We start from the raw sequence: 23499 nt of genomic DNA, 5'->3' as shown, positions 1-23499 counted from the left end.
GTCTACTTCACATCATATTTTCAGCCTTACACTTTTACTTTGTTGCACTTTCCGCCTTCAGATCTCACCTTGCAATCAATCGTGAAGGGATTGACAACCCCTTTGTAGCGTTGGGAGCAAGTTTGCTGTTTCTGCGCAGGTACGTTGGCGCTTCGTCTTGATACTCCTACTGGATTGATACCTTAGTTCTCAAACTGAGGGAAGTAGTTACTGCTACTGTGCTGCATCACCCTTTCCTCTTCAAGGGAAAAACCAGCGCAAGCTCAAGAGGTAGCCAGAAGAATTTCTGGCGCCGTTGCCGGGGAGGATCAAGTCAAGAATAGTCTCCCGTCAACGTGCCAATTTCTGGCGCCGTTGCCGGGGAGAATCAAGTCAAGAATAGCCTCCCATCAACGTGCCAATTTCTGGCGCCGTTGCCAGGGGGCATCAAGTGAAGCTTATCCAAGTATGTGTCGCAAACTCATCTCTTGCATTTTTTTTGCCTCTCGTTTTCCTCTCGCCCACTTCTAAAAAACAAAAATTTACAAAAATATTTGCCTTTTTCGTTCGCCCTTTTTTTCGCTTGCTTTCTGTTCGCTTGTGTGCTTGTCTGCTTGCTGAAGTCACCATTACTGAACACAACAAACTTTGTGACTTCTCGAGTACTAATAATAATGATTTTATTAGTACTCCGATTGCTGCCGCCACTAGTGCGGAATCATATGAAATCAATGCTGCTTTGGTGAATCTTGTTATGAAAGAGCAATTCTCCGGCCTTCCTAGTGAAGATTCTGCATCCCATCTTAATACCTTCATTGAGCTATGTGATATGAAAAATAAGAAAGATGTGTATAATGATGTGATTAAATTGAATCTATTTCCGTTCTCATTGCGAGATCGAGCAAAAACTTGGTTTTCATCTTTGCCCAAAAATAGCATTGACTCTTGGAGAAAGTGCAAAGATGCTTATATATCCAAGTATTTTCCGCCGGCTAAGATTATCTCTCTCCTTAATGATATCATGAATTTTAAGAAACTTGATCATGAACATGTTGCACAATCATGGGAGAGAATGAAATTGATGATTAGAAATTGTCCCGCTCATGGCTTGAGTCTTTGGATGATTATACAAATCTTCTACGCTAGTTTGAATTTTTCTTCTAGAAATATCTTGGACTCCGCCTCCGGTGGAACTTTCATGGAAATCACATTAGGAGAAGCCACAAAACTCCAAGACAATATCATGACAAACTATTCTCAGTGGCATACTGAAAGGTCACCTACTAGTAAAAAGTACACGTTATAGAAGAAATTAACTCGTTGAGTGCTAAGATGGATGAGTTAATGAAATTGTTTGCTAGTAAATGTGCTCCTTTAGATCCAAATGATATGCCCTTGTATTCCTTGATTGAGAGCAGCAATGAAAGCTTGGATGTTAATTTTGTTGGTAGGAATAATTTTGGCCACAACAATGCTTTTAGAGGAAACTATATTGCTAGGCCTTTCCCTAGTAATCCCTCTAATAACTTTGGCAATTCCTACAACAATGCTCATGGAAATTACAATAAATTACCCTCTGATCTACAGAGTAATATTAAAGAGTTCATCAACTCGCAAAAGATTTTCATAGAGGAAAAACTACTCAAAATTGTTGATTTGGCTAGGAGCGTTGATAGAATGTCTCTTGATATTGATGCTTTGAAAGTTAGATGTGCTCCTCCCAAGATCAATATGGATGAAACGTTGAAAGCTATGCGTGTTTCCATGAATAAGAGTAAAGAAAGAACAGCCCAAATTCGTGCTAGACATGAATGGCTTAAAAAGGCGTGTTCTCGTGATGAGAATCACGAAGATCTTAAAGTGCTTTGTGTGACTACCATTGAATCCTTGTTTTCTAGTGTCAAATCTAATGATGATGGGGCTGGATATGAATCCACCTTGGTTGAAAAACGCCCCAATGATTCGGAGTCTATCTATCTTGGTGCTAAAAGCATTGAAAGTGGAGTAGAGGATATCAAAACTTTGAGTAGTAATGAAACTACTACTTTGGATTTCAAGGAATTCAATTATGATAGTTTCTCTTTTATTGAATGTATTTCCTTGATGCAATCCATGCTAAACTCTCCACACGCTTATAGCCAAACCAAGGCCTTTACCGATCATATCGTCGATGCTATGATGAAATCTCTTGAAGAGAAACTTGAATGGGAAGTTTCTATTCCTAGAAAACTTCATGATGAGTGGGAACCTACTATCAAAATCAAGATCAAAACCTATGAGTGCAATGCTTTGTGTGATTTGGGTGGTAGTGTTTCCGTGATTCCAAAGTCTTTATGTGATGTTCTAGGCTTTAATGAGATTGATGAGTTCTCTCTTAATTTGCATCTTGCGGATTATACTATTAAGAAACCTATGGGAAGGATCAATGATGTTCTTATTATTGCAAATAGGACATATGTACCCATAGATTTGATTGTGCTTGATATTGATTGCAATCCTACATGTCCTATCATTCTTGGTAGACCTTTCCTAAGGAATATTGGTATGGTCATCGATATGAAGGAAGGGGATATAAGATTTCAATTTCCTTTAAAGAAGGGCATGGAAAAATTTCCTAGAAAGAAAATAAGATTTCCTTATGAATCCATGATGAGGGCTACTTACGGTTTGAGTACCGAAGACGACGATACGTGATTCTATCACTTTATGCCTAGCTAAGGGCGTTAAACAATAGCGCTTGTTGGGAGGCAACCAAATGAATTTATATTTTCTTTTTGCTTTCTGTTTTGTTGCGTCCATACCATCATAATTCTGTTATGATTGTGTTTTTTGTGTTTCTGTTTGTGTTTCAGCCAAGTAAAACCTTTATGACTAGTTTTGGTGATGGTTGTCTGATCTTGCTGGAAAAAGACAGAAACTTTTTGCTCACGAAATTAATTTTCCATTTTTATCCAGAAAGAGATTTTGAGTTGATTATTTTTTATGCTGGTTGATATGCTAATTTCCCAAACTGTCGTAAGTTTTCAGAAGTTTTGAGATACTAGAAGTATACGAAGCATACAGATTGCTACAGACGGGTCTGTTTTTGACAGATTTTGTTTTTGTTATGTTGATTGCTTATTTTGATGAAACTATGGATAGTATCGGGGTGTACTAGCCATGGAAAAGTGAGAATACAGTAATCTAACACTAATATAAATAGAAATCAAGTTTGCTACAGTACCTCAAGAGGTGGTAGTTTGTTTTCTTGTGCTAATGATATCACGAGTTTTTGTTTAAGTTTTGTGTTGTGAAGTTTTCAAGTTTTGGGTGATGTTCTCATGGACAAAGGGATAAAGAGTGGAAGGAGATCAAGCTTGGGGATGCCCAAGGCATCCCAAGCCAAATTCAAGGACACCAAAAAGCCTAAGCTTGGGGATGCCCCGGGAAGGCATCCCCTCTTTAGTCTTCAATCCATCGGTAACATTACTTGGACCTATATTTTTATTCACCACATGATATGTGTTTTGCTTGGAGCGTCGTGTATTATAGGAGTCTTTTATTTTTTTTGTTTCACAATCATCCTTGCTGCACACCTTTTTAGAGAGACATGCACTCATCGTGAATTGCTAGAATAATCGTTGACCTTCGCTTATATCTTTTGAGTTAGGCAATTTAGCTCACATGTGCTTCTCTTATATCTTTTGAGCTAGATAATTTTGCTCTAAGTGCTTCACTTAGATCTTTTAGAGCACGGCGGTGTCATATTTTGGACAAATAAGAACTCTCTATCTTCACTTATATCCTTTCGAGAGTGCTCTCTCTGAGTAACTTGGTAGTTGGCTTATGCTATGAAAGTAGTCCCAAAGGTGATAGGCACCCAAAGAGGACGCTATAAAACTTCCATATTCTTGTGCATTGATTAGAAAGAGAATTTTGATTCGTCTCATTAGTTTTGAGACATGGATTTGGTAATATTAAGAGTTATGTTAGTATGGTGTTGTGAATCTAGAAATACTTGTGTTGAAGTTAGTGATTCCCGTAACATGCACGTATGGTGAACCGCTATGTTAGGAAGTCGGAGCATAATGGATTTATTGATTCTCATCCTTTGTGTTGCGGTCGGGATCGCGCGATGGTTAACACCTACCAACCCTTCCCCTAGGAGTATGAGTTTAGCACTTTGTTTCGATTACTAATAAAAACTTTCGCAATAAGTATGTGAGTTGTTCATGACTAATGTGAGTCCATGGTATAGATGGACTTTCACCTTCCACCTTTGCTAGCCTCTCTAGTGCCGCGCAACTTTCGCCGGTACACAAAACCACCATGGACCTTCCTCAAAACAGCCACCATACCTACCTATCATGGCCTTTTCATATCCATTCGGAGATATATTACCATGCAACTCCCACCGTTCCATCCCATGACATGTGTCGTCACTTTCATATTGCCATTGCATGATCGTAAGATATCTTGCGAGATGTTTCAACGTCATACGCCAAGCTAGATCATTGCACATCCCGGTACATTGCCGGAGGCATTTCCTATAGAGTCCTCATCGTTCCAAGCATTGAGCTGTGAGTAAATTAAAGTGTGATGATCATCATTTTTAGAGCATTGTCCCATTTGAGGAAATAAAAAAAAAGAGGCCAAGGTTGCCCACAAAAAAATATATGGAAAGAGGCCGAAGATCCCAAATAAAAAAAGAGAGAAAAAGAGAGAAGGGACAATGCTACTATCTTTTCCAACACTTGTGCTTCATAATATCACCATGTTCTTCATGATTGGGAGTCTCTTGTTTTGTCACCACCATATGCTGGTGGGAATCTTCATTATAAAACTTGGCTTGTATATTCCAGTGATGGGCTTCCTCAAAATTGCCCTAGGTCTTCGTGAGCAAGCAAGTTGGATGCACATCCACTAGTTCTCCTTTTGAGCTTTCACATACTTATAGCTCTAAGTGCATCCATTGCATGGTAATCCCGACTCTTTCACATTGATATCTATTGATGGGCATCTCCATAGCCCTTTGATACGCCAAGTCGATGTGACCACCTCCTCCTTTTTGTCTCACAACCTCCACCATACTCTCTTCCACCTATAGTGCTATATCCATGGCTCATGCTCATGTATTGCGTGAGAGTTGAAAAAGGTTTGAAAAAGTAAGAGTGCGAAAACAATTACTTGGCCAATACCGAGTTGTGCATGATTTAAATTAGTTGTGTGGGGATGATGGAGCATAGCCAGACTATATGGTTTTGTAGAGATAATTTTCTTTGGCCTTGTTATTTCGAAAGTTCATTATTACCTTGCTAGTTTGCTTGAAGTATTATTGTTTGCATGTCAATAGAAAACTATTGTTTGAATCTTACGGATCTGAACATTCATGTCACATGAAAGAAGTTACAAAGGACAACTATGCTAGGTAGCATTCCACATCAAAAATTCAGTCTTTATCACTTCCCTACTCGAGGACGAGCAGGAGTTAAGCTTGGGGATGCTTGATACGTCTCCAACGTATCTATAATTTTTGAAGGTTCCATGCTATTATCTTGTCAAACTTTGGATGGTTTGTATGCCTTTTATATCTTTTTTGGGACTAACTTATTAACTCAGTGCCAAGTGCCAGTTCCCGTTTTTTCCGTGTTTTTGACCCTTTTCAGAGTAGAAAATTAAACGGAGTCCAAACGGAATAAAACCCCTGAAAAGATTTTTCCGGAACAGAAGATACACAGGAAGCTTGAGAACCAAGGAAAAGGGCATGAGGGGAGGCCACAAGCCCCCTAGGCGCGGCCAGGGGGGCCGCGCCTAGCAGGCTTGTGGGCCCCCTAGGGCTCCTCTGCCCTACTTCTTCCGCCTATAAATCCCCGAAAAATCCAAAACCATGGGAGAGATCCACGAAAATACTTTTCCGCTGCCGCAAGCTTCTGTCTTTGTAAGATCCCATCTGGGGCACGTTCCGGTGCCCTGCCGGAGGGGGGATTCGGACACGGAGGGCTTCTTCATCAACACCATTGCCTCTCCGATGATGCGTGCGTAGTTCACCATAGACCTTCGGGTCCATAGCTAGTAGCTAGATGGCTTCTTCTCTCTCTTGGATCTTCAATACAAAGTTCTCCATGATCTTCATGCAGATCTAGCCGATGTAATCCTCTTTTGCGGTGTGTTTGTCGAGATCCGATGAATTGTGGATTTATGATCAGATTATCTATGAATCTTATTTGAGTTTCTTCTGATCTCTTATATGCATGATTTCATATCCTTGTAATTCTCTTCGAGTTGTGGGTTTTGTTTGGCCAACTTGATCTATGATTCTTGCAATGGGAGAAGTGCTTGGTTTTGGGTTCATACCGTGCGGTGACCTCAACTAGTGACAGAAGGGTTAGCGAGGCACGCATCATGTTGTTGCCATCAAGGGTAAAAAGATGGGGTTTATATCTATTGCATGAATTTATCCCTCTACATCATGTCATCTTGCTTAAGGCGTTACTCTGTTTCTCATGAACTCAATACACTAGATGCATGCTGGATAGCGGTCGATGTGTGGAGTAATAGTAGTAGATGCAGAAAGTATCGGTCTACTTGTCTCGGACGTGATGCCTATATGTATGATCATTGCCTTAGATATCGTCATGACTTTGCGCGGTTCTATCAATTGCTCGACAGTAATTCGTTCACTCATCGTAATATTTGCTATCTTGAGAGAAGCCCCTAGTGAACACTATGGCCCCCAAGTCTACTTCACATCATATTTTCAGCCTTACACTTTTACTTTGTTGCACTTTCCGCCTTCAGATCTCACCTTGCAATCAATCGTGAAGGGATTGACTACCCCTTTGTAGCGTTCGGTGCATGTTTGCTGTTTTTGTGGAGGTACATTGGCGCTTCGTCTTGATACTTCTACTGAATTGATACCTTAGTTCTCAAACTGAGGGAAATACTTACTGCTACTGTGTTGCATCACCCTTTCCTCTTCTAGGGAAAAAAACCAACACAAGCTCAAGAGGTAGCAACCCACAGCCGCTTCAACCGATGGTGTCTCATGCACCCCATTTCCAGACACCACGGGGCCACTTCTCGATCCCCGTCGACAACATGCTAGCGGCGACCCGCCACCTTGAATCTCTCCCCATTCACGGGAATTCGCCGGCTGAGGTGGAGGCAACGTACGCCATCGAGATGTTGAAAACAACAATAGTGCAAAAGGCGCAATATTCATATATCCGCGAGCGGCTACACTCCACGCACCAGGCGATTCACACCAGAAGTCGCCATGACGATCCACCCGCAGTGTCCAGCAAACAACGACGTTTGCTGCAGATCAATCCGCCCGGGATGCCCGACACACGGGCTCAGGATCTTGTGGACGCGACGCGAGCCGCTCGCCTGATGGAGACAGCACCGCGGCGGGTGAGGGTTATCCGGCTTACACCTTGCCTCCCCTCACGCTAACCGAAACAGGTGGCAGGCACATCGGGGTGCCTTGTGTAGAGCCCGCCCTTCGTAACGATCGTATGCCGAAAGATTTCAAAGGTCCACGCAAGGTGCCCAATTACGCGCCGGACCTAGAGCTAGGTACATGGATCGAGAGCTACGAGCTTGCCATGGATATGCTCGTTGTGAGTGAGGCGGTCTGTGCTAAGTACTTCACCATGATGCTCGAAGGAACAGCACACACGTGGCTGAAGAATCTTCTGCCCAACTCCATCAACACCTGGGCCGAGTTGAAAGAGCGTTTTGTGAAAAAAAATAGAGGGACTTGCAAGTGCTCGATGACTATCGTCGACCTGCAACACTGTGACCAACGTCCAGATGAGTCGGCCCATCACTAGACGCGGCGATTCGCATAAGTAATCCATTCATCGGATGGCATCTCGGCGGCTCATGCCATTCTGATCCTGGAGAAAAATTGTCACTACGAGCCTTTGGTGCTGAAGCTTGGGCGACTCAAACGTAAGGTGCAATACATGGGAGATCTGATGGACACCCTGACTAGGTATGCCTAATCAGACGACACTAAAGATCCCGGGGAGGATGACGACAAAGTCAGCACCGCCAGGAGAGGCGAGTCATCGAAGGGCAACCCTTTGTTCCAAGGGCGAGCCAACCACAACCCCGCGGGACAAGGTAAAAGGAGGCAGCAGGAAGGCGTCACAGATTACGTCGCTAACACTAGCGCTGGCAACGGGAATCAGCGTCAGAAGAAAAGGGGCTTCAGCGGGAAGAAGTCATGCAACTATCATGAGATGCTCAAGGGCCCCTGCCCGCAACACACCACCGCGGAGGGCCCGTCTACCCAATCTTGGGAGGATTGTTATGTGATGCAGGAGTTCCGTGCTGAAGCACTCAAAGGTGGACAAGGAGGTAACCATGGCAGGCAACAGGAGCAATTTGGCACGACCGGATCACACAGAAACCCATTTGGTGGCTTTCCCAACCCGGGCCCGCAGGGCGGGTCACAGCATAATGCTGGGCAGTATCAGGTTCGGAACAGTCAACGGTACAATGTGCAGGGCGTTTTTCAGCAACCGCCTCCACAAGGCGGCCCCCAGCGGCAGTATGACAATGGCGGCTTCCAGAATAATCCTGAGCAGTTAAAAAGCAGGCAATATCATGTGTTCACCACTAGCACTTGCAAAAGGGACCGGAAGGTGAAACACACAGCTTTTAGTGTAGTTGAGCCGGCGCTCCCCACGTACCTCAATTGGTCTGAGCAGCCCACTGTCTGGAGTAGGGAGGATCACCCGCCCCCGGTTGATAACCCCGGCGATTTGGCTTTGGTCGTGGCCCCCTAGGTTGGGGGCTACACCCTTTCCAAGGTCCTTATGGATGGCAGCAGCAGCATTAATATCTTATATTTTGATAGCTTTCGACGGATGAACTTCTCGGAAGGCGATTTGATGCCATCCTCCACGGTCTTCCACGACATTGTTCCGGGTAAGTCGGCATACCCTGTTGGACGGATCATACTTAATGTAGCTTTTGGCACGGAGTCCAATTACAGGAGCAAGTCCCTCATGTTTGAGGTGGTCAAGATCATGAGCCCTTACCACGCACTGTTCGGAAGGCCGGCTGACGCTCGTTTCATGGCCCGCCCATGTTATGTCTACCTCAAGCTCAAAATTCCGGCCCCTAAGGGAACTATCACGATCAACGGGGACATGAAAATAGCTCAAGAATGCGAGGAAGGAGACGCGGCTTATGCCGAGTCGGCTTGTGCGGCTGAGGAACTGAAGTTTCATCAAGCTAATGTTGACCCGGCAGATATGACACCGCTCAAGAGACCCACAATCGATTCAGAGTTGTCCCTCAAGTTTAAGCCGACGGATGACACGAAGGTGGTAGGTTTCATGCCTGGCGACTCATCCAAGCAGTTCACCATTGGGACGGGTCTGGATCCCAAATAGGAAAGCGCGCACATCCAATTCATCCGTGAGAATCGGGACATCTTCGCATGGAAGCCTTCTGATATGCCAGGTGTACCAAGAGAATTCGTTGAGCACCACCTTAACATTGACCCTAAAATAAAGCCGGTTCGGTAGTATCTTTGCCAGTTTGATGAAGAACGGTGTAAAGCAATTGGGGAGGAAGTCGCCCGGCTCTTGGCCGCGGATTCATTGTTGAGGTTTTTCATCCTGAGTGGTTGGCTAACCCGGCCTTGGTACTCAAGAAGAACAGTACCTTCCGCATGTGCATTAACTACACCGACCTCACCAGAGCCTGCCCAAAGGACCCTTTCGCCCTCCCTCGCATTGACCAAATCATTGACTCTACAACGGGTTGTGAGCGATTGTGTTTTTTGGATGCATACTCAGGATACCACCAGATCAAGATGTCTCTGGAAGATGAGGAGAAGACTTCATTTATAACTCCCTTTGGGGCTTTCTGCTATGTTTCCATGCCATTCGGACTCAAGAGTGCGGGGCCGACTTATCAACACTGCATCCAGAATTGCCTACACAGCCAGATTGGGCACAATGTTCACGCCTACATTGATGACATAGTGGTCAGATCCCAGAAGAAAGAGTCTTTTTTGGAAGACCTCAATGAGACTTTCGACAATTTGCACGTGTATCGGATGAGGCTTAACCTGACCAAGTGTGTTTTTGGCGTTCCTGCAGGAAAATTATTGGGCTTCTTGGTGTCAGAACAAGTCATGGAGGCTAACCCGGATAAAACTGAAGAGATTACTTTGCTTGGCAAGCCGGCCAATGTCAACCAAGTTCAGCGCATGGCAGGTCATATTGCGGCTTTGAGTCGTTTCATAAGTCGCCTTGGGGAGAAGGCCATCCCTCTTTATCAGTTGCTCAAGAAAACTGACCGTTTTGCCTGGACGTATGAAGCCAATGAAGCTTTTGAAGCCTTGAAAAAACAACTGGCTGAGCCGCCGGTCTTGGCGGCTCCGATTGACAAAGAGCCTATGCGCATGTACATTGCTGCCAACTCTAAAGCAGTAATTGTAGCAATAGTCGTCGAGCGCAAAGTGGAAATGAAGGAATACCCGGTTGAAAGACCGGTCTATTTTGTCAGCGAAGTCCTAACCCTCTGCAAACAACTTTAACCACACTGGCAGAAGCTAGTTTTGGGGATCTTCATGTCTAGTCGAGAATTGAAACATTACTTTCAAGATCATCCTATCACGGTGGTCAGTTCTGCGCCGCTTGGCGATATCATACAGAACCGTGAGGCGACCGGGCGGATTACTAAGTGGGACATTGAGCTTGGACCTCATCATGTGAAATATACCCCGCGTACGGTTATCAAATCTCAAGCTTTAGTGGACTTCATCAACGATTGGACCGAGTTGCAGATCCCGGAAGACAGACCTCATCACACATATTGGACTATACATTTTGATGGGTCTAGGCAGCTGGAAGGCTCAGGGGCTGGCGTGGTATTGACATCGCCTCAGGGTGACAAGTTTTCTATGTCCTCAGACTCATGTTTCCATGTACCAACAATGCGAAAGAATATGAGGCCTTGCTCCATGGGCTTAGAGTCGCCAAAGAGATGAACCTTAGTCAAGTCAGATGTTTGGGCGATTCATATCTAGTGGCACAACAAGTTTCTGGCACGTGGGATTCCAGAGATCCTTTAACGGCGGCTTATAGGTGGGCTGTGTCAGGTGTGGCGGCTCATTTCCATGGCTATCAGGTTGATCACATTGATTATTGGCTTAATGAGGCGGCTGATGCTCTTTCATGACTCGGTTCTCAGCGTAAGCCGGTGGCCCCCTAATGTCTCTTTGGATGTATTGCACAACCCATCCGTGAAATTGCCTTCATAGGAAGAATTAGCGGTTCCTGTCCCTGAGTCTCAACTTGTGGCGGCTCTCCGTGCTACCCCGGATTGGGAAATCCCCTACATGGTATATCCGGCACAAGGCGTGTTACCTGCCAATGAGTTGTTGGCCTGCCAAATCGTCCATCGATGCAAGTCCATGATCATACATAAAGGCGAGTTACACAAGCGCAACACTTCTGGAATTTTTCAAAGGTGTGTCTTGTCCGAGGAAGGATGTGCGTTTCTCAACAAGATACATGCAGGTGACTGTGGTCATCACACTGGGTCATGCTCTCTGGTATCCAAAGCCTTTACGCATGTGTTTTACTAGTTGATAGCTCCTGCAGATGCGGAGGATATAGTACGCAGGTGTGATGGTTATCAAAAATTTGGGTGTCAGATGCATGTGTCGGATCAGGAATTACGGATGATTCCGATTACACGGCCTTTTGCGGTTTGGGGGCTGGACATGGTTGGTCCCTTCAAGATGTCGTCCAATAAAAAGACTCACCCATTGGTTGCAGTTGACAAGTTTACCAAGTGGGTTGAAGCAGAGCCGCTCAGCAGTTGCGATGCAGACACGGCCGTCAAGTTCCTTAAGAAGTTGATTTTTTGCTTCGGGTATCCTCATAGTATTATTACAGATAATGGTACTAATTTGTCCAAAGGCGCCATGCAAGATTTTTGCGCAAGGGAATACATCCGGCTCGATGTTTCTGCAGTTGCACACCCCCAGTCTAATGGACAGGCAGAAAGGGAAAATCAAGAAATATTGCGGGGAATCAAGCCCCGACTTATGGTACCTCTGGAACGTACTCCGGGATGCTGGGTTGAAGAGTTGCTCTCGGTTTTATGGAGCATTAGAACCACCCCTAATCGGTCTACCGGTTACACGCCCTTCTTCCTGGTCTATGGAGCAGAGGTAGTGCTACCAAGTGACATTAGACACGACTCACCACGAGTCGCCGCCTATGTGGAAAAAGACAACGAGCTAGCACATCGAGATTTGTTGGACGCCCTGGAGGAAGAGCGTGACTTGGCCGCGTCACAATCACCGATTTATCAACGGGACTTACGACCCTATCATAGCCATCGAGTCAAAAGCCGAGCCTTTCAGGAGGGCGACTTTGTGCTCCGGTTGATATAGGATCATACCGGTATGCATAAGTTATCTCCTCCATGGGAAGGACCTTTCATCGTCAGCAAAACTCTTCACAATGGTTCATACTACCTGGTGGATCTGCACGCAGATAAGCCAACAACAGAGGATGAGACGACCCGCCCATGGAACATCACCCACTTACGGCCATACTATACTTAAAGCCACTGGCTCCTTATCTATGTCTAAATTTTAGTATTTGTAATCTCTCCTTTTATATATAAAGCAATAAAGTCGGCGCCCACAAACTTCGGGGCTTTGCCATTTCAGCTTCTTGAAAGCATGAGTCTTTATTGTTCCATAAGTCGTCCAAGCATGGACGCTATCAGCATCAAAGACCATAAGTCGCCATGCTGCGCTTATTTCAAAACTGGATGTTGATACGCCAAAGAGGACCAAAGTTGCCACGTTGCACGGTTCAAACATGGGCACCCTATATGGTTTTGAGAATTAAGCCGGCTTACTTGGGGGCTACTAGCTTCCAAGTTGTTTTGCGGTAAGAGCGTATACGCTTCTGCAATCCTATGTCTGGCTTTTTCCTAATCATAGGTCACTTGGGGGCTTCTTCTCATTGAGTTCAGCCTGAATACCCTCTTGGCTAGCGAAAAATTAACGCATTACATAGGTTATACTGAACTTTGTGTTTGGCGACTCGCCCTATGGTCCCATGTACTCTTGGCGAGTCAATCCACCTTTTAGACCCTGAACTTGCCTTGGTTAAAACATGAAGGGTGCTAGCGGGAGCCGGCACATGGAAAATAGACAAACCATGGATTCACTGAACGTGCTTCACTGAAGCTTGACTCGTGGTTGATCAGCCGGTCTAAACAACTCAGGCTGTTGCAAAAGCCCTCTTGGGGTAGCACTAGATTTTTGCAAACTCGTCTTATCCTGTCGTAACTCATTGAGCCGACGAACTTTATGGATATCTTTGTGGCACGGCCCAAAGGTTTCATAAATCTTTATAACCCACCGCGACTCACTGAGCCGGCCTATTGTTTTTCTCTAATAAATAGGGCAAAAATCTTTCTTGTCAAAATATGACAAAGCATTGGGAAAGGCAATTCATATTAATGAAGGCTGAAACTTCCAAGCATCATCACAAGGTACAATTATCATACTGTTTTAAAAAATCCTAGACTATTACATGGCTCAACAGGCCATACCAAGAATCATATCCTGGCCATAAAGAATCAAAATATTCTTTGAGGATAAACTTCATGTCAGTTTGGTTCAAGTCGCCTCCGGGTTATCATGCCTCGAGCTTTCGCCATCTTCGATCTGTAAGTCACCCAATTTCCAATTGCAATTGGTCAAGGCGAGGAACTCGTCTTCATCAGTCAAGACAGTGGGCAGATCGATGTCAAAATCAAAAGGATTCTTATGGCGTCCCGGAGTCAGGCTGGTGATTTCATACGAGGGAGGAGTCACCCTTTTGTTGTGTTCATCATAAGTCGCCCGGTATTTGCCTAAGTACAGGCCGGCTGCTAGCTGAGTCGCCGCAAAATGAGACTCTTTGACACAATGGTGGTAGTCCTCCTCGGTGAAATCTGATGCATCATCCTTCAGCTCTGGGAATCCACCAGCCACCTCTTTTGGCTTAAGTTCTAGAGCATAGTCCAAACACCAACTTAGGGTGGTTAGCGCTCCCTTGCGGGCAGCTGACCTTTTTAGCTCCTCTATCTGGGGTGGCAGTGCTGACAAGCAACCCAGCATGTGCTTGATGGATTTTATGGGTTCCCTATTGCCCATATCAGCCTTCAGAGTCATCATACCGCCAGTATCTAGCTGCTTTGTGAAAGTATAGATCGCTTTCAGCTTCAGAACGCAGTCATTCTGCAGCTGGGTGGCGGCTCGTGGACCTACAAGTGGAAAAAGAGAATCATCAGTGGTTGCAACATTGTACATAGCAATTTTCAGAAGAAGGTATATAACCCTCACCAAATATGGCTCGGGACTTGTTGGAGATGTGACTCTTCAAGCCAGAGAGTTCTTGAATGTCGGCTTTCAGCTTCTCTTCGCCTTGTTCCGCCCGTTTCAAAATAGCGGCTTTCTCAGCATGGGCCTTATCTTCAAACCTTTTGTGCTCTACTTTCATTTTTTGAAATTTTTCTTCAAACTTAGCCCGAGCGTCCTGCTGTTCAGCTAAGCTTTCCTTCAAACCGGCCACGATTGAGTCGGCCCGAGTCAAGGATTCCTGCAAACAAACATGGGGGAAGCAAGTTTCAGGACCATTGCAAGCAACATACCTGACACTTGGGGGCTAATGTATGACTCAATTCTTCTAAGGCATACCTTCAAACAAGACGTGGCTCATCTTCGCAAAGATGACCCGGCCCTTGGGGGCTACGGGTTCAAGAATTATTTGTTCAACTACAAGTTCAAGACCCGGCTCATCTTCACACAGATGACCTCGCCCTTGCGGGCTACGGGTTGAAGAATTTTTTTTTCAACTACAAGTTCAAGACCCGGCTCATCTTCACAAAGATGACCCGGCTCATCTTCACAAAGATGACCCGGCCCTTGGGGCCTACGGTTTGAAGAAAATTTTGTTCCACTTCAAGTTCAAGACCCGGCTCATCTTCACAAAGATGACCCGGCCCTTGGGGGCTACGGGTTGAAGAATTTCTTGTTCAAATACAAGTTCAAGACCCGGCTCATCTTCACAAAGATGACCCGGCCCTTGGGGGCTACGGGTTGAAGATTTTTTTGTTCAACTACAAGTTAAAGATCCAGCTCATCTTTCAAAAGGTGACCCGGCCCTTGGGGGATACAGGTTGAAGATTTTTTTCCAACTATAAGTTCAAGACCTGGCTCATATTTACAAAGATGACCCAACTCTTGGGGGCTACACATTTATAAGTAACATAAATATGAGATTCATCATGGATGATTCATCATTTCAAGGGCTAATGGGAGGACATGTTAGTATGGATGAAAGATTTCATACCTCATGTTTGATCCACATTAGGTTGGCAAGACTCTTTTCCATATCATGGCTTGTCTCTAGGCGGCTCACAAAACCATAATATAGTTCTTTAAACTCTAATTTTTCATAATTGGGAAGCTTCAACTTGGAGATATTTCGCTGTAAATATTGGGGTATCTCTTGGCACGTGTTCGGTTAACACCGTGGCTGCAGACTTAGAATAGTCGGTACCAGTAACAACAACTAAATCTGGATCTTCAGGCGCCTTAGAAGGACTAGGCGAGTTAAAGTTTTCAGTCACTTCCTTCTGAGGGCTCGAAGGATTGACCCCGATATCAGGAAAATCATCAAAGGTATCATCAGGGATTTCAGTTGTTTCTTCTGGAGCTTCTGGGACGGAGGTACTCGTGCCAAACACATAAGTCGCTTTGGGAGCAGAAGATGAGTCGTCGGTTTTTCTCTTCTTTGCTTGTGCTCTGAAAAACAACGGCACAATGTTGAGATGCAGACATTAGCATCTCGAAAGTACATGTTTGTAAAGGAACTTACCCCTGAAGACGAATCATTGGGGGAAGAGTTGACATAGCTGAGTGATACGTCTCAAACGTATCTATAATTTTTGATGGTTTCACGCTGTTATCTTGCCTTCTTTGTATGTTTTATGTACCTTTTACATCTTTTTGGGAATAACTTATTAATTCAGTGCCAAGTGTCAGTTCCTATTTTTTCCGTGTTTTTGACTCTTTTCAGATTTGATTTTGGAACGGAGTCCAAACGGAATAAAAACCCTGAAATGATTTTTTCCTGAATGAAAAAAGACCAGGGAGCCTTTGGGCCAAGCCAGGTGGGCCCTAGGGAGCCCACAAGCTCCCACCACGCCACCAGGGGGTGGCGGCAGTGGGCAAGCTTGTGGCCACCCAGGCCGCCCCCTGACCTAGATCTTGTGCCTATATATTCCCAAATATTCCGCAAAAAATCAGGGGATCCTCGAATATAGTTTTCCGCCGCCGCAAGCTTCCGTTTCTGTGAGATCTCATCTGGAGACCCTTCCCGGCACCCTGCCGGAGGGGACTTTGGAGGTGGAGGGCTTCTTCATCATCATCATCGCCCCTCCAATGACTCGTGAGTAGTTCACTTCAGACCTACGGGTCCGTAGTTAGTAGCTAGATGGCTTCTTCTCTCTCTTGGATCTTCAATACAAAGTTCTCCATGATCTTCATGGAGATCTATCCAATGTAATCTTCTTTGGCGGTGTGTTTGTCGAGATCCGATGAATTGTGGACTTGTGATCAAATTATCCATGATATATATTTGAGTCTTTGCTGATTTCTTATATGCATGATTTGATATCCTTGTAAGTCTCTCCGAGTCTTGGGTTTTGTTTGGCCAACTAGATCTATGATTCTTGCAATGGGAGAAGTGCTTGGTTTTGGGTTCTGCCATGTGGTGACCTTTCCCAGTGACAGTAGGGGCCGCAAGGCACACATCAAGCAGTTGCCATCAAGGGTAAAAACATGGGGGTTTTATCATTGGTTTGAGATTATCCCTCTACATCATGTCATCTTGCTTAAGGCGTTACTCTATTCTTATGGACTTAATACACTAGATGCATGCTGGATAGCGGTCGACTTGGGGAGTAATAGTAATAGATGCAGAAAGTATCGGTCTACTTGTTTCGGACATGATGCCTATAGAAATAATCATTGCATAGATATCGTCACGACTCTGCACAGTTCTATCAATTGCTCGACAGTAATTTGTTCACCCACCGTCTACTTGCTTTCATGAGAGAAGCCACTAGTAAACACTACGGCCCCCGGGTCTATTCACATCCATCGTTTACATCTCCGCTTTTACTTTCCTTTGTTACTTTGTTGCTTTCAGTTCTCACTTGGCAAACAATCTATAAGGGATTGACAACCCCTTCATAGCGTTGGGTGCAAGCTTTTGTCTTTGTGCAGGATCTTGAGATACTCTTCCGCCGGATTGATACCTTGGTTCTCAAACTAAGGGAAATACTTACCGTCGCTGTGGTACATCACCCTTTCCGCTTTGAGGAAACACCAACGCATGGCTCCAAGGCCACGGGGGAAATCCTTTGCATACTTGCCTAGGAAGTCCCTTAAGGCATAGCCATAGCTGAAGGATTTCTGGTGCCGTCAACACAACTACTTCCTGGCGCCGTTGCAAGGGATACACAGCAGAACAATCAGAAGTATTTCCGGCCCACTGCCGGGGATCTTTTTGAGGTAGCACTGAGTCGCTAGATGAAGGAGGGGAAACGTGATAAGGGTTCAAATGCTTGTGTAAGTCACGAGAATGTCTTGCACAAGAATAGAGATGCTTATAAGAAACATACCTTGTGCTGTCGTTTGCGACGAGTGGTTTTCTCAGGTAAACCAGACACTAAGTCCCCAGATTAGCTCCGAGTGTGTTGTTTGGGCGTATAACTCGCCTTCTTCAAAAGGAAATTGGGATCGAGATGAGCATCATAGGGAGACATGGGAACTTTCCTACAGATCCGCCTCGCCGACTTAGGGGGAGAAGTTGAGTCGAAAGAAATAGAAATTACCTCGACATCTTCATCTTGGCTCTTAAGGTCATCATCCTATAAACAAAGGTGGCAAAGAATGAGTACAAGTCAGGTTAAAGCAATAAAACAAGGGAGTTCTTAGCTCTGATTGTTCTTCAATGACCCGATACTCGCCGACGACGGATGACTCTTTAGCAGCGGCTTTGCCTTTCTTTTTCTTATTCGTCTTATGGGCGGGCTTGGTTGTTTTCTTGATAGTCGTTTTGATTCTTTGAGACCAAAATGCTGAATCCTTATGATTGATATGATGAAAATCTCAAATCAGAAACAAGAATGAGTACATTGAAAAGCTACAAGGGCGACTCGAATTGTTTACCTTTGGAGCCGGGTTGGAGACGCAAAAAGGTTTGAGTCCAATTTTGGAGCAATTATCCATGATCTCACCACTCAGTTTCTTCACAATCTCGACAATGTCTTCTTCCAAAACCCTCACATTGTAAAAGCATTGGGGGTGGTTTAAGTTGCCATTGTACTCACACATCAAGCCATCTCGGTGGCTTAAAGGTAAGATCCTCCATTCCACCCAGTAGTGGATCAGATCGAGCCTGGTAAGACCGTTAATAGTAAGGGCCTTCAGCTTGGCAAAGATAGGAACGAACGTGGCTTCTTCCTCCTCAGTAAGTTTTTCTCGCAACTTGAAATCCATGGGCACAGGATCTTCCTGAAACCCGGTAAAGGGTTATCATTGGATGGAGAGGTGTCATGCAGTAAAACCAAGTTTTTGCCCAACCTTTTGGATGACTAGGCAGTGTAACAGTCGGAAACCCACATTCACGACGTCGCTGGATGTTAACTCCTCCAAGTTCTAAGGAAGGCCCGTTGGCGAACTCAGTCTGGCGGTTCAGATGGAAAAACTTCCTGAACTACAATATAGTGGGCTCTATTTGCATATAGGCTTCACAAAACACTTGTAACTGACAGAGGTTACTGATGGAGTTTGGCCCCAAGTCCTAGGGATGAAGGTTGAAGAAGTTCAAGGCGTCTCTGAAAAATTTCGAGCCGGGCGACTTGAAGCCTCGTTCAAGGTGATCGGCAAAAACGACTACTTCCCCTTCGGCGGGCCGAGGGATTGTTTCTCCAAAAGCGGTTCCCCAACCAATGATTTCGTTGGGATCAAGATTACCCACTTTTATAAATTTCTCAAGATAGGCGTCATTGACCTCTGTCGGCAGCTAGTTAATTTTCGAGATAGTACCCATGACTACAAAAAGAAAGAGATTGGCGGGTTGTCAGGATCTACGGAATGGTAACTCGTCGGCTAAATGGTCGAAGCATATCTACAAGGGTACTGTCACTCGCCGTAGCAATAAGGGCAGGTTGTTATTCTAAAGGTTCCCTTAAAAATATTTTCAGATTGAGGACAAATATGTTTCAAACACCAAGACATAATTTACGGATCTACGAGTAGTTCTAATGAAGGAAATAATGCCTGCTAAAAATTCAGGTGCTAAGAACACAAGAACACTGCAAGAAACAGTGTGTGGATCTATAAGCAATGGAGGAAAAATACAACTTGCTAGGGAACATGATGGAACTACCGGGGTTTGCTACTACGAGAATGGATCTACAATGGCGTGCTTGGACGGATTAAAAGCTAAAGGGATATGGCATTCATGGAGTCCCGGTGCTGCCCTAAGGAATATGGGGGGTTCAAGATCTAACCCTAATGGGGGAGGATAACGTACCTGAAGGAAGAAGGTGATGCCGGAAGAAGGTTGCGGAGATTCTATGTCGACGACCACGCCCCCGATTGGCCTGAGAAACGGCTGGACCACGACAGCCTGCGATAGAGCTTCGGCGATGGCGAGGTGGTCGAAACGTGGGCTTGAGGAAGACGACGCGGCCAAAGAGATGGAATGGGGGTAGGTGGCGATGCCCCCCATTCCCCTGCGGTTGTTTGAAGGCCTAGGGCGAGGATGATACGACACGCACGGGAATCGAGGCGACAAATTGAAAACCGAAAATGATGGCGCCTAGAATTTCGGGATGAAAGGATAAAGACGAAAAAGATCCGTTGGAAATGATGTCACAAAAATCCCGGGAATAGTGGAGAAGGTGATGTCACAGATAAATGACCTGGCGACTTAAGCAAATTGAGAAAGTTGGTGGCTCGTCACTTATTAAAGAAAGGACGGAGGTAATATGAGTCACCAAAGACAAGCGGAAGGGTTTGTTGGCGTGAATAAATTCAAGTCAATCGGGGGTCTAATGTTGGCGATATTACCTGCGGTATGACCCTCCCTGTTGGGCCGGGTCAGGAAAGTGGCGACTCATATATACATGGGAAGTAGAAGCTTTGGTTCAGGCCTGAGGCGTGCGGGGAGATCTTCATCGATGGGCCGCCAGGGCCCATGAGCCAAATGGCGGTTCAGGATTAATGGAGAAGATAAGTCGCCAACGAGGTTTCCAGGCTTGGAAAACACGACGACTTAGTGCTATGGAAGGCCACGATATGTAATGAGGCCGAGACATTGTAATCGCTAGAGCCTCGACCTGTATATAAAGGCGAGTCTCTAGGACGGGTAGGGAGGTTAGAATCTATCGAGAGCTAGGTCAGGCGAGTTACGCCCTCCTTGTAATCGAATCCACCATCAATATAAGCAACGCAGGACGTAGGCTTTTACCTCCACAGAAGGGGCCGAACCTGGGTAAACCTGAGTGTCGCTTCCGCTGACCATCTTTGAGTCGCCACCAAGGTGCGATGGATCCATCACTAAGTCCTTTTCACGAGGACCTCTGTCGTGACAAAACCACGACAGCGTCGAATGCTCTTCACTTGCTAGCATCATTGAGGTGTCTCAACTTGGGATCATCTCCATCATTGGGCTTCTTCCTCTCTGCGTGCGAGCGCATGAGCTTTGCTTCCTTAGGATCTATGAAATACCGCTGCAGACGGGGAGTGATCGGAAAGTACCATAAAACTTTCTGAGAAGCTTTCTTTCCTGCCTTTTTGTATCGAGAAGCATTGCACACTTGACACCTGGTTTTTTCCGCGTGCTCCCCCTATAAATGATGCAATCGTTGATGCATGCGTGGTATCTAATGTGCGGCACATCAAGAGGGCAAATGATTTTCTTGGCCTCCTCGACACTAGTAGGACACAGGTTCCCCGCGGGAAAAACTTTATTATGTAGATACTTCAAATGCTCATCGAGACTTTTGTTTGTCCATTGGTTTTTGGCCTTCGTCTTTAGAAGTTCGAGCGTGAAACTCAAGTGGGACACTGATACGTCTCAAACGTATCTATAATTTTTGATGGTTTCACGCTGTTATCTTGTCTTCTTTGGTTGTTTTATGTACCTTTTATATCTTTTTTGGGACTAACTTATTAATTCAGTGCCAAGTGCCAGTTCCTGTTTTTTCCATGTTTTTGACTCTTTTCAGATCTGATTTTGGAATGGAGTCCAAACGGAAGAAAAAACCCTGAAATGATTTTTCCCGAACGGAAGAAGATCAGCGGGCCTTTGGGGCAAGTCTTGTGGCCTCCCAGGCCGCCCCCTGACCTAGATCTTTGGCCTATAAATTCCCAAATATTCTGCAAAAATCAGGGGAGCCTCGAAAATACTTTTCCGCCGCCACAAGCTTCCGTTTCCGCGAGATATCATCTGGAGACCCTTCCCGGCGCCCTGCCGGAGGGGACTTTGGAGTTGGAGGGATTCTTCACCATCATCATAGCCCCTCCAATCACTCGTGAGTAGTTCACTTCAGACCTACGGGTCCGTAGTTTGTAGCTAGATGGCTTCTTCTCTCTCTTGGATCTTCAATACAAAGTTCTCCATGATCTTCATGGAGATCTATCTAATGTAATCTTCTTTGGCAGTGTGTTTGTTGAGATCCGATGAATTGTGGATTTGTGATCATATTATCTATGATATATATTTGAGTCTTTGCTGATTTCTTATATGCATGATTTGATATCCTTGTAAGTCTCTCCGAGTCTTGGGTTTTGTTTGGCCAACTAGATCTATGATTCTTTCAATGGGAGAAGTGCTTGGTTTTGGGTTCTGCCATGTGGTGACCTTTTCCAGTGACAGTAGGGCCAGCAACGCACACATCAAGTAGTTGCCATCAAGGGTAAAAAGATGGGGTTTTTATCATTGGTTTGAGATTATCCCTCTACATCATGTCATCTTGCTTAAGGCGTTACTCTGTTCTTATGGACTTAATACACTAGATGCATGTTGGATAGCGGTCGACGTGTGGAGTAATAGTAGTAGATGCATGCAGTATTGGTCTACTTTGTTTTGAACGTGATGCCTATAGAAATAATCATTGCATAGATATCGTCACGACTTTGTGCGGTTCTATCAATTGCTCGACAGTAATTTGTTCACCCACCGTCTACTTGCTTTCATGAGAGAAGCCAATAGTAAACACTACGGCCCCCGGGTCTATTCACATCCATCGTTTACACCTCCGCTTTTACTTTGCTTTGTTACTTTGTTGCTTTCAGTTCTCACTTGGCAAACAATCTATAAGGGATTGACAACCCCTTCATAGCGTTGGGAGCAAGTTTTTCTTTTTGTGCAGGATCTTGAGATACTCCTCCACTGGATTGATGCCTTGGTTCTCAAACTGAGTGAAATACTTACCACCGCTACGCTATATCACCCTTTCCGTTTCGAGGGAACACCAACGCAAGGCTCCAAGGCCACGGGGGAAATCCTTTGGATACTTGCCTAGGAAGTCCCTTAAGGCGTAGCCGCAGCAGAAAGATCACGCCAAGTATTCTCCCGTCGATGTGCCTATTTCTGGCGCCGTTGGAAGGTCTTTTGTTGCAGTAGCACACACCTCGGGATCGCAACCATCATACAATGGAGCCTTCGAGTCTACTTCAAGTTGCACCATGTTGGCCTCCTGTCTAGAAGCAACTATGTCGCTAGTCGTACTCTTGCGAAGGAGATCTCGAACATGACGATACTACACGACTGAACTTATTAGCGTTGAAGACTGCAGCGTGTTCGTCGCCTCTTCTCCGCCATGTCTGGACTCTTCTTTGTCGTGTCCGGAATCTTCTCCGCCACCATGTATGGACTCTTCCCCGCCTCCATGTCCGGACTCTTCCCCGCCACCTTGTCCGGACTCTTATTTGCTACCATGTCCGGCATCATCGTCTTCATGTCGATCGGTCATCTCTTCTTCTAGCCCCATGTCGTTATTCCCTGCCATGTGGACATCCTCATCGTCAACTTCACTTATCCACCAAGTATAGCAATCCATGAAGCCATTCATCAACACGTGCACCTTCAAACTGCCACAATGAAAAGGGTCCAAAATTAGACCTTCTTTGCATCTTGTACACGAACATCTAATCCGACTCTGATTATTTGCATAAATGCCATCACTGCGAATTGCAAGTATCGCTCCACCTTCGTTCCACTCACCTTCATGACGGCACGGTATAACAAGCAAAAGGGTTATGAATAAAATGCATGCATGCATCAAAGTCATATAAAATTTGGCATGACCTTGCCTAAATATAGGACATATCGGGATTGCTCGAAATTTGCCAAAACAGAAATAAATTGACATTTCGGCAAAACATAAGGAACTCACCGGGCATGTCACTCACAC

Source organism: Hordeum vulgare, chromosome 6H (assembly GCF_904849725.1).
Source record: "Hordeum vulgare subsp. vulgare chromosome 6H, MorexV3_pseudomolecules_assembly, whole genome shotgun sequence".
Lineage (NCBI taxonomy): Eukaryota > Viridiplantae > Streptophyta > Magnoliopsida > Poales > Poaceae > Hordeum > Hordeum vulgare.
This window is presented reverse-complemented; position numbering follows the sequence as displayed.